This window comes from Topomyia yanbarensis, chromosome 3, assembly GCF_030247195.1.
Source record: "Topomyia yanbarensis strain Yona2022 chromosome 3, ASM3024719v1, whole genome shotgun sequence".
In the NCBI taxonomy this organism is placed as follows: Eukaryota; Metazoa; Arthropoda; class Insecta; order Diptera; family Culicidae; genus Topomyia; species Topomyia yanbarensis.
In genome coordinates this window covers 272,898,136-272,909,236 of record NC_080672.1, presented here as the reverse complement: position 1 = coordinate 272,909,236, position 11,101 = coordinate 272,898,136, and the positions used below count along the sequence as shown (strand labels likewise).

The 11,101-nt window shown below is 36.1% G+C and overlaps 1 long non-coding RNA gene across 1 annotated transcript; it reads right to left on the bottom strand.

The window, feature by feature from the left end:
* Nucleotides 1-2,025: 2,025 nt before the first annotated feature.
* On the bottom strand, nucleotides 2,026-9,468 carry LOC131689927 (uncharacterized). Its single transcript, XR_009305493.1, has 4 exons — nucleotides 9,358-9,468; nucleotides 9,020-9,108; nucleotides 8,814-8,966; nucleotides 2,026-2,390 (listed from the first exon to the last, which is right to left on the bottom strand). It is a non-coding gene; the product is annotated as an uncharacterized LOC131689927 (long non-coding RNA).
* Nucleotides 9,469-11,101: the final 1,633 nt, after the last annotated feature.

The following is an 11,101-nucleotide window of genomic DNA, read 5'->3' as shown; positions in this document are numbered from 1 at the left end:
TTGCCATCAGCTCCGGAGTTCCTCAGGGTAGTCATCTCGGACCATTCCTATTCTTGCTCTATTTAAACGACCTAAACCATTTGCTTAAGTGCAAGAAACTATCATTTGCCGATGACTTTAAACTATTTCACCTTATCAGGAATGCCAAAGACGCAGAATTCTTGCAATCCCAGTTGGATGTATTCACCAATTGGTGCTATTCCAATAGGATGATGTTAAATGCCTCCAAATGTTCGGTTATATCCTTTACTCGCAAACACTTACAAATATCTCACAAACCGTTCTCAAACGGGAATCATATGTTAAAGATTTGGGAGTCTACTTAGATCCCAAACTAAACTTCAAACACCATATTGAGTACACTATTTCTAAGGCCTCCAAGCTGCTAGGATTCATTTTTAGAGTCTCCAAGAACTTTACCGACATACATTGTTTAAAAGCACTCTATTGTGCTTTAGTCCGTTCTACACTCGAATATGGCAATGTAGTCTGGGCACCTTATTACCATAATGATATTCAACGCATCGAAGCCATTCAGCGCAAATTCGTTCGTTTCGCACTTCGTAGACTCCCATGGAGGGACCCACTGCACCTACCGAGCTACATAGATCGTTGTAAGCTTATTGATCTCGATCTCCTGTCTGTACGCCGAGATGTTTCGAAAGCAGTTTTCATCGCCGATTTACTGCAATCTCGAATCGACTGCTCTGAACTTCTGCTACTTTTGGACATAGACATTCATCGTCGTAGTCTTCGAACCCATCCTTTCTTTCGCATTCCGTTAGCCAGAACAAATTATGGCTATAACGGGCCTTTCGTCAGTATGTGCCGTCTTTTCAATCGCTGTTCCAACGACTTCGACTTTCATTTGTCCCGTAATGCCATCAAAAAATCGTTTTTGAGCTCATTATCTTATTAGCTGTAGTCTAGTAATAGTTCATAGTAATTAAGATTTGCTATTAGCTTTAATTGTAGTTATAAGTGTTGAATTGTATCATTTGGATATTTGTTATCTGTTGATATAAAAGATGAGGAGGTTTTATGCCTGCTGGAGAGAGAGTTAAAGCTTAATTCAGCTCCAGCGGGCTTTTCCCTGCTCCCAAATAAATAAATAAATAAATAAATAACTAAAACCTTGGGGTTTTGATATTTTTCCTCTAGTTATTTTAAAAGGGATATCACTGTTTTGGAAATGACGAGGGTGGATTAAAGAGTTTGAGCCAATCTTGGTTTTTGAAAGCATTCCTTAGTTTATTGATGATACACATTTTTTATAAAAATATTAATCGTCTCAGCATCCATATTTCAGCCTTCTTTTCTGCCTTTACGCATAACTGAAAAATCGAAAATTTTATGATTTTAAAACATCGTTATTGAAATAAATTGAAGTATGCACAGCAAAAAAAATCTTGTGATATCACATCAAAATCGCTGCACATCGCTCTTTAGATAGAGTAGTGTGATATTACACGACTGAGTGCTATGTGAAACGATGTAAGTAAAATGATGTAATTAAAAGGATGTGTTAAAGAATGATGTATTGTACTCGATGCTATGGCGAACGATGTGATGACGAACGACGTAATATCGAATGATGTAGAGGCATATGACGTAACGGCCAATGATGTAATAGCGAACTATGTAAAAGGTAACAACGTACACTCAGGTACAAAATAAACGCAGAGTAAAATACTGCTCCCAAAAACACTTGATTAAATCGTCTGAAATTTTATCAAATCTCATTATGTGTGGCAAAAAATGTCATTTTTTAATCCAATCATATTAAGATTTAAAAAAACTACAGATTATATCAAGCGTTTCTGAGACCAATATTTTAGCCAGCTTTAATTTTGCACCGGTGTAAAAAAGATGGAGACACTAACAAAAGTATGAGAAGAGATGTGATATAAAAACCTTGATAGTAAGCTATATTTTATATTAAACCTAGCTATATTTTAATAATATTAATTACATTATTTTGATGAAAAGGATAAAAAACTGGAGGCCATTTGGCTTGTTCCGTGAACATAGTTGCAGGGAGTGATTTTTCAAGATAACTTTGTCAAGCGGCGGTTCAAGAAATGTTGCTGGGCTTAACAAGCTGCTCAATACTAATTTTGGGACCATTTGACTACATTCCAGTGAATCCAGAATATGGCCCCAGAGAGCTCATGCTGTAACGGAGCGTTTTGTTGGTCAAATGATCGTTTCGATCCAAGCGACGGTTGTAGCACTTCGAAGTGGTCGTTCAAAGTAGTTCCTGGAACGTCGTCTAGTAGCAGTACTTGTCAGAATGCCAGGTAAACGTCGATTCAGGGACGCAGCTGTTTGATTGAAGTAATTGAATTCTTCTAAATGGGGTTCGTGCACTGAATTTCGATGTCATCATACTGAAAATAAAGGAAATAATATAATAGTTACTGTTAACGATTCGTCTGTCCGTCCGAGGTCGATCAGATTTTTTGAGATAAGCTGTGTGTGGTCGCGTCTTTCTTCACAATTGAAAATTTGAATATTTAGATATTCTTGTTGTTCATTTTTTGGTATACATTCTTTTAATTTTACAGCGTTGTCACTCCTTGAATTAGTCTAATATTTAATTTTTACAGTTATGATACAGCATGTTTTGCCTTTCTCAATAGAAAGGTATTGCAATTGCTCTGAAAACCGATTTTTAAACGGAGGCCCGGAGGGCCGAGTGACATATACCATTCGATTCAGTTCGTCGAGTTCGGCAAATGTCTGTGCGTGTGTATGTATGTATGTGTGTGTATGCATGTGTGTGTATGTATGTGTGTGTATGTGCGTCTGTGTGTGTATGTGACCAAAAATGTCACTCATTTGTCTCAGAGATGGCTGAACCGATTTTGACAAACTTAGTCTCAAATGAAAGGTGCAACGTTCCCATAGGCTGCTATTGATTTTCTAATGGATCCGACTTTCGGTTCCGGAATTACAGGGTGGTGAGCACGATCTCGCAGAAAATGTCGATTTTAATAAATTCTGCAATGAATGTATAAAGGTGAAAAAAATTCAAAATATGACCACAACTGCTTCGATTTGTAGTATTAGGTCTCTAACATCCATTCAAAGTCTCTTTGGCCGTATTGGCTACCATCATCGGATGTAGGGGTTGAAGAAAGACGGAGGCCAGCTAGGGCTACGAGCAAAAACTCATCCCTACCTAACACCATATTCACACAATCTAAAGTTGAATGGGCCGTGAATTCCTTTGTCATATCTCCTGGAAGGGATGGTATTTTTCCTGCACTTCTACAGAAGGGAAGAGACGCATTACTTGATTCCTTAACAATTTTCGAAGCAAGTTTAAAACTTGGTCACATACCAGAAATATGGAACCAAGTTCGCGTTGTAAATAAGCCTAACATCTACCGTGCTTAAAGTTATGGAAAAGATAATTGACGAGCACATAAAATCAAAATATTTACAGCTAAATCCCCTTAGAAAATCTCAATTTGCATACCAATCAAATAAATCTACTGTCACAGCTCTACATAAATTAGTAACCAAAATAGAGAGCACTCTCGAGAAAAAAGAAATTGCTCTAGTAGCATTTCTTGACATAGAGGGTGCTTTCGATAACGCATCGTACAAATGTATGGGAATAGTATACCTTTCATTTGAGATTGAGTCTAGACTGTTGACGACAAGTGAAACATCCAACCGTATATCTTACCCTCCATCCATTGCACAGTGGCGGATTTCCCTAAAACCTGGCCAAAAGTCGAAAATGGTTTTGATTGACCTGATAAGGTACATACCATGTTTTTTGGGGCGCAGATTACGATTTTGATGTCAGATTTTTAATATTCAAAATGGCGGATACAAAATGGCTGACATTTAAATCTAAATATAAGTGAATTTTCACGAATGAAGATTTAATGGTTCCAGTGTATGCCAATAACGTTTATAATGTATCGACTTTTAAATGGTGTGTAGTTAAATGATAGAATATTTTGATATTGATTTGCACGCATTGATATGTTTGGGTGTCTAGAATACAAACAAATTTGCTTGCAAAATGCAGTAACTAAAAACGAATATGACAAAAACACACAAAAAAAGTGAAATTCATTAAGATTCGTAGTTTTATTTAAATTGTTTGACCAAGGATTTGTCCAAAGTCCATTACTACGATGAAGCGTTCATTTAATTATTTAATTTTATACTTGGTCAGAACATGCTTGTACTACTTCCTGGTATAGTTTTGAGGAACCACGTCTTGTTGTCATGCTTGCTGACATACTACGACTGACAACCTTCTCACAAACAAATTTGCCAAGCTGGAGTGTACGCCAAGGTGAGTTATTTGGCCAAACCACGACTGGAGATCCCAGTATTCTTTTGTACTACTTTACTGATTATCGCTCGTAGTATCTAGTCATATTTTCCACCTTTAGATTTGTTTTACCATGCATGATCAAACGTTATAGTTTTCCGGTAACGTTTCAGCATGAAATTCATAAACGATTTTTGAAATTTGGAACACTTCTGTTAACCTTGTTCATGCAGAAGAATCAGGCCATTTTGAATCAACAAAACGTTTTGTTGGATCTAAAATGTGGCGAATGACTGTTTCAAACTGAAATGGGCGTTTTTCAAAAGCATGTATTTGGTTTAGTTCAACAAATACTTCTGTTTACATTTTAAATAGAAACATCGTTGAATCAAAATAAAATTTGTTAGATCTAACTGATCCCTTTGTTAAACACCAACAGAATCTTTGTTTAATTTCAACTAAATTTGAGTTGTTCTCTCCTTTGGTTGATACAAAAGATTTGTTTTTGTTCCTTCAAACTTGTTTGTTCGGTTAAACTTAATATGATTTTGTTGTTTCAAACGAAATATTAATAAATATTAATATTATCAACAAATTTTGTTGAAACTACTGAAAAGCCAACAAATGAATTAGTTGGTAATTTCAACCAACAGTATTGATTGAATCAAACCTAAATCTTGTTTGTCACTCTATCACACGGGAAAATTGTTATTTAAAATCAATATTTGTTTATTTTTACTAAATTTTTTCTGCGTGTTGGTTTTCAATGTGAATGAATCATTTTGATCAAAATTAATTACGTCTTTTGCATTCCACTTTTGATAACTTTTGAACATGTTTATGAATCTCGATGAAATTTTCACCACTAACTACGCGATTCTTCCTGATCAAAGTGCCGTATTGTGCAACTCGCTACGACAACCAGATGGGCAGCAATAATTAAAAATACGAGTCCAAATTTTAAACTGAAAATCATATAATCCGTCACCGTCTCTACTTAATCAAAGATTACCCAAAAACGGGCAAATTCGGCAAGATTTCTATGGTGTTCCAAATGGTGAATCCTTAGAGGAACACAAATTGCCTTGAAACATACTGGACATACGTGGACAAAAAAAGTATTTCAATAATTTAGCAAAAGCGTGTGTTGAAACCGTCTGCTACAAAAGCGTGAAAGTAATTGACGTTTTCTATAGACAAACAAAATACTATCTTAAGACCTCAATACATATAAATAAAGTACAAACCGTAAGCATAATTTTCCATTATTCCAAATATGAAATAGGAACTTTTATCAAAATCTAGTTACACTTGAATAATACTGATATTTCAAGCGGTCGACTAAAAATATAAGCAAAACGCGCGGTTTTAACTGATATCGAGTTTGTAGGAATAGGTCAGGTATTTGCTGGGAAATAGGTGTGATATTAGCTTAGGAACTTAGGAAGCTACGGCTATCCTAACACTATTGTATCAATAACTTACAGTATCTCTATTAAAAAAGCACACCGTTGGAAAGATCCCCCTGCCTCCTTCCAGGACGTCTACAAAAACAAAAAGACCAAAAATATAAACGCTGCCAATTTGTTAGTGCAAAGGGCCCCAAATAACTTCCCGCTACAAATCACGATTTCGAGGGCATACAACACCTCTCAACAGTGGTGTAGCCAGAAATTTGGTTTGGAGGGGGTTTTGATGAAAATCGCAAATTTTTTGAAAAAGATGCTAAAATTTAATATTAGTTTGATAAATTATTGAAAACTCAAAAACATAAGTAGTCTAACAGATGTCATTCCAGTCTACAAACAAGAAGGATCAACATGGAACAGTTTTCAAACCTCTATAGATTATTTTCTTGTATAATATGTCAATGAAGTCAAAAATTGCGATCTTTTAAAGTGGGATAAATGATCTAAAAAATTTTCAACGTTCAAGATCACCTAATATAATAATCCTTGACTTTGAAGGTTTGACAACTTCGGGAAGTTATCAACATAAAACAGCGCCTGCTTTGATATAGAAATTTTGGTGATTAACTCTCATAGAGGTAATTATGGTGAATTAATTTTTCAAAAATATTAAGAGACATGGTGCCTTCAGCAAAGTTTTTGATAATGTCATTTCAAACAATTTTGTTGAAAATATGAAGACTACATGAATTCAACATATAGGGATTTAAATGGACTGGGCCTGCTATATTTCTTCTTAGTGAAGAAAAATTTAGGTGAAAACTATTTTTTTCTGCGCTACGGATAAAATTGTTTGAAACAATCATTGCGAGTTGAGAACACAAAACCTATAACTAAATTATGGATGGATGGAACTGAAACTTGCGTTTCGACTTAATCTCATCAGAATCCGACACTAACTTGGTGGACGGACTAAGCTTGCGCCGAATTGATGCTAGCTCCTGAAAATGGAATCACTCTTTGTGTTTTTGAGTCCTTTTAATATCTGGGCATTATTTGTTTTATATCCAGTTCCCTTATTTTTTTGTAAGCTTCAAAGGCACCTTGAATGCAATGTGAATTTATTATTTAATTACCGCAGAAGAAATTTATCAAATACAGTAATTTCAGAATAGCTTGTTGTAAAGGTTTTCTACTACTATATTTCGATACTCTGAATATGTGGGATATTTATGTCTTTGACAAAGTTGTTTGAAATAGCACTTTCGAAAACTTTGCTGGAGACATAAAATCTCGACCCAAATTTGGTTGAAGAGTAATTCTTGTCTATAATTACTTCTAGGAGGATTAACCGTCAAAATTATTCTATCAGCAGATGAACAGTTTTACGTTTTGAAATTCTTCAATGTTACTTAACATCGAAATTTGGCAGTTTCGAATGAATGTGATCGTGACCGTTAAAAATTTATCGAGCATTAATTTTACTTTTCTTTATTAGTCAACCTCACAACTTGCAGTACTAGTACGTAGGACACAAAATTTTAGTACGCCATTCATTGCATCCTGCTAAGAGGCTATTCATATAGTTGATAATAACAACAAAAATCCAATGCTCATAAAACCAATCCTGACCTGCTAGAGACAAAATTACATCAGCTTTCAACTAGTTTCTGAAATGTTATTCTTGTTGTTAACAATATTGAATTGTTGTCTAAACTCTACACAATCTAAAAAAATACATTTTCAGCAAATGTTGAAATGTATGTAAGTTTTCGGTAAACAAGCTTATGTTTTATATGCAATCAACCTATTCAAATTTAGATTCCCATTAGAAAAATTGTCTCTAATCCATATTCTGAAGCATCTTTCCAAAAATGAGCTCATAATAATTCAGACAGTTATTTTATTTTACATTGAAGTAATTTGACAACTATGGGATTTTGGCTAAGAGATAAGTTACAAGATCCCCTTCCCATAATTTTCCAAAAGTTCAACACAGTTCTCAATGTAGTGATCAAAGAATATTTTTCCAAAAAAATTTTGTGGAATATTAAATTAAATTCGTCAGCATCAATTTTTTTTTCAATCCAATTAATTTTGGTTTGGGGGGGGGGGTTTAACCCCCAAACCCCCCCCCCCCTGGCTACGCAACTGCCTCTCAACCAAAAATTCATCCAACTTAGACCAAACGATAACTATTTCATTTCCCCTGCATGTTAAACTCCCAGTTGGCAGTTTCTAGCTTGTCAAACTAAACAAAGCAAAGCAAAAATATATGCAGTAGCTTATCAGTTTAACACTAGCCGGGGGAAACTTGACCGTATACCCACTGCTTTGCCACTGATGTGATGTGATATCCGATCCGGAATAATATTTGATGCCATCTGTACTGCCTATAATCGCAAGTCAGTCCCATGTAGATAGGGAATCCCATAGAACATGGGACTGACTTGCGATTATGGGCAGTGTAGAGCATAGGTATCAAGTAGTATATCTCGTTAAAAGTTATATATTATTATTAAGTACCGTCATTGGGGCTGCTTTACGCCAAAATTAGAGAACAATATTTGAGCTTGTAGTTCAAGGTTTATGTTGTTTTTTGACAAAAGCAAAACATTCAACAACGTGACATTTTAACGCCAAGCTCAAATATCGTTATGTAAATATGTAATATGTAATAATATGTAATGAGATGACCAGAAGAGTAAATGAGCGACTCCCCCTAGTGTGACTCCAAGCAAACATTGTGCAATTACAGATCTAATACAACGCTTCTACTGGCAACAAGAATGGTTCCTGATTAGTTCTGGGACAAATAACGGTCCTCCTATTAAGACCTGTACCATCGTGTGGTTGTTGGCAATTGATAGAACAAATGCAAACAACATACGGCATAACATCAAAATGGCTCGATCCTATCGTCAGGCGAATCAAAATAGTTTTCAGACTCTACAACAAAGCTTTTATGAATCAGTTAATATTGTGCTTTTCACCAAAAATTAGCACACAAAATATATCCTATTAGCTCCATCCGCAAAGTTTAGAGTAAACATAAGGTAAAATACAGAACCTGTTGATTAGGAATCAGAGGCACCGTGCCATACCGTCCGAGGTCAATGTCCGAAGGAAGGTGCGTCACAAAGTCTTTAAATACGATGCGCGAATCCGGAACCCGCACAGCCATTCAGAACCACAAAAGTGCTGTTTGCTAATTAGAATTTTTCATTTTTTTTCCTGAGCCTTTGAATGCATTGTACCTAAAAGCATAAATATTTAAAAAAAATGGTTCCAATTAGTGGGCAATTTCTACCTGCTTTGTGAGTACTACGCTGGTACCACTTTTCTAGGTAGATCCCAATTTGCTTGTACTTCCAACGGCACCACATCCGGCGGACTCGGCTTGACGAAGAGTGGGATATCTCAAGTTAGTTCATACTTATGTTTTCTATTTATTATTAAATTTCCACTTTCCTATCCAACTACTCAATAACAAACAGAATTCTGGACAAAAAATGTAATGATGTGCAACTAGCACACATCTTTCCAGATTAATAAGATCTGAGCTAGTTGCACTTCATTCAACTTTCCAGGATAATTTGCCGCACTGCGTTATTGAATATGCAGTGGAAAAAGTAAAACAAAACTTACCAGTTGTTTATTCTTTCCACCGGAAAGAAAATGCAGCCAACTTGTTGTCCAGAGGACAATTTAATGGCAGAACCGGGACGTGATAATATCATTATATATATTATATAAATTATATTACCTTTTTGCCTTTCTCAATAGAAAGGTATTGCAATTGCTCTGAAAACCGACTTTTTAACGGAGGCCCGGAGGGCCGAGTGACATATACCATTCGATTCAGTTCGTCGAGTTCGGCAAATGTCTGTGTGTGTATGTATGTGTGTATGTATGTATGTGTGTGTGTATGTGTGTGTGTATGTGACCAAAAATGTCACTCATTTTTCTCAGAGATGGCTGAACCGATTTTGACAAACTTAGTCTCAAATGAAAGGTGCAACGTTCTCATAGGCTGCTATTGAATTTCTAATGGATCCGACTTCCGGTTCCGGAATTACAGGGTGATAAGTACGAACACGCAGAAAATGTCGATTTTAATAAATTCTGCAATGAATGTATAAAGGTGAAAAATTTTCCAAAATATGACCACAACTGCTTCGATTTGTAGTATTAGGTCACTAACATCCATTCAAAGTCTATTTGGCCACATTGGCCACCATCCTCGGTTCCGGAAGCCCCGGCGGAAGTATCTAAATTCAGAATAACAGTCACATCGGTTTCTCGGAGATGAAAGGTGTTGCGTCCCCGTAAATGGCTATTTAATTTCATCCCGATACGACTTCCGGTTCCGGAGTTACAGGTTGTGGCGTGCGATCATATAGCAAATTGTGATTCAAACCGATACTCCGATGAAAGCAAAAAAGGTAAAAAATTCGCTAAAATGTCTCTCAAACAACTTAAATTTGCTGTTCTAGGTCACCGACGGCCAACCAAACTTTCGTTGACTACATTAACCACCATAGACGGTTCCGGAAGTGCCCGGGAAAAGCGGCCATCTTTCAAAATTTACGAACTCACATCAGTTTCCCGGAAATGGTTGGGCCAATTTTCACAAACTTAGTCCCAAATGATAGCTATAATATCCCCATAGATGTCTATAAAATTTCGTACGGATCGCTTATATGGTTCCGGAAATATAGACTAAACCGTCCGGTCACATATGAAATTCCCATATAAGCCGGAACTCAATTTTTTTTTCAAAGGGGGGACCTCATGAAATTTCAGAAATCGAATTCGTATTTTTGATGCCAAACATCTTTAAAATGCATGAAACGTCGAGATTTTATGTTATCTCGAAAAATTTTTTTTTTATAAAAATCGACTTTTTGGGACTTTGCCGATTTCGCACCTTTTTGCCTTTCTCATATAAAGAAAGGCTATGCAATCACTGTAAAAATCGACTTTTTAATCGAGGCCCGGAGGGCCGAGTGTCATACACCATTCGATTCAGTTCGTCGAGATCGGCAAATGTCTGTGTGTGTATGTATGTGTGTGTGTGTATGTGTGTGTGTGTATGTGTGTGTGTCATTTAAACTCACACAATTTTCTCAGAGATGGCTGAACCGATTTTCGCAAACTTAGTTTCATCTGAAAGGTATAACGCTCCCATAAGCTGCTATTGAATTTTTAGTTGATCGGACTTCCGGTTCCGGAGTTACGGGTTGAAGAGTGCGGTAACACAGCAAATTCCCATATAAACTGGTACCACCATGATGTTCAAATGATGTAAAACATATTAAAATTGATGTAACATTACTCTAGTTTGCAGGTCTGGATCACTAATGATCAATCAAAGTAGCTTTGACCACAT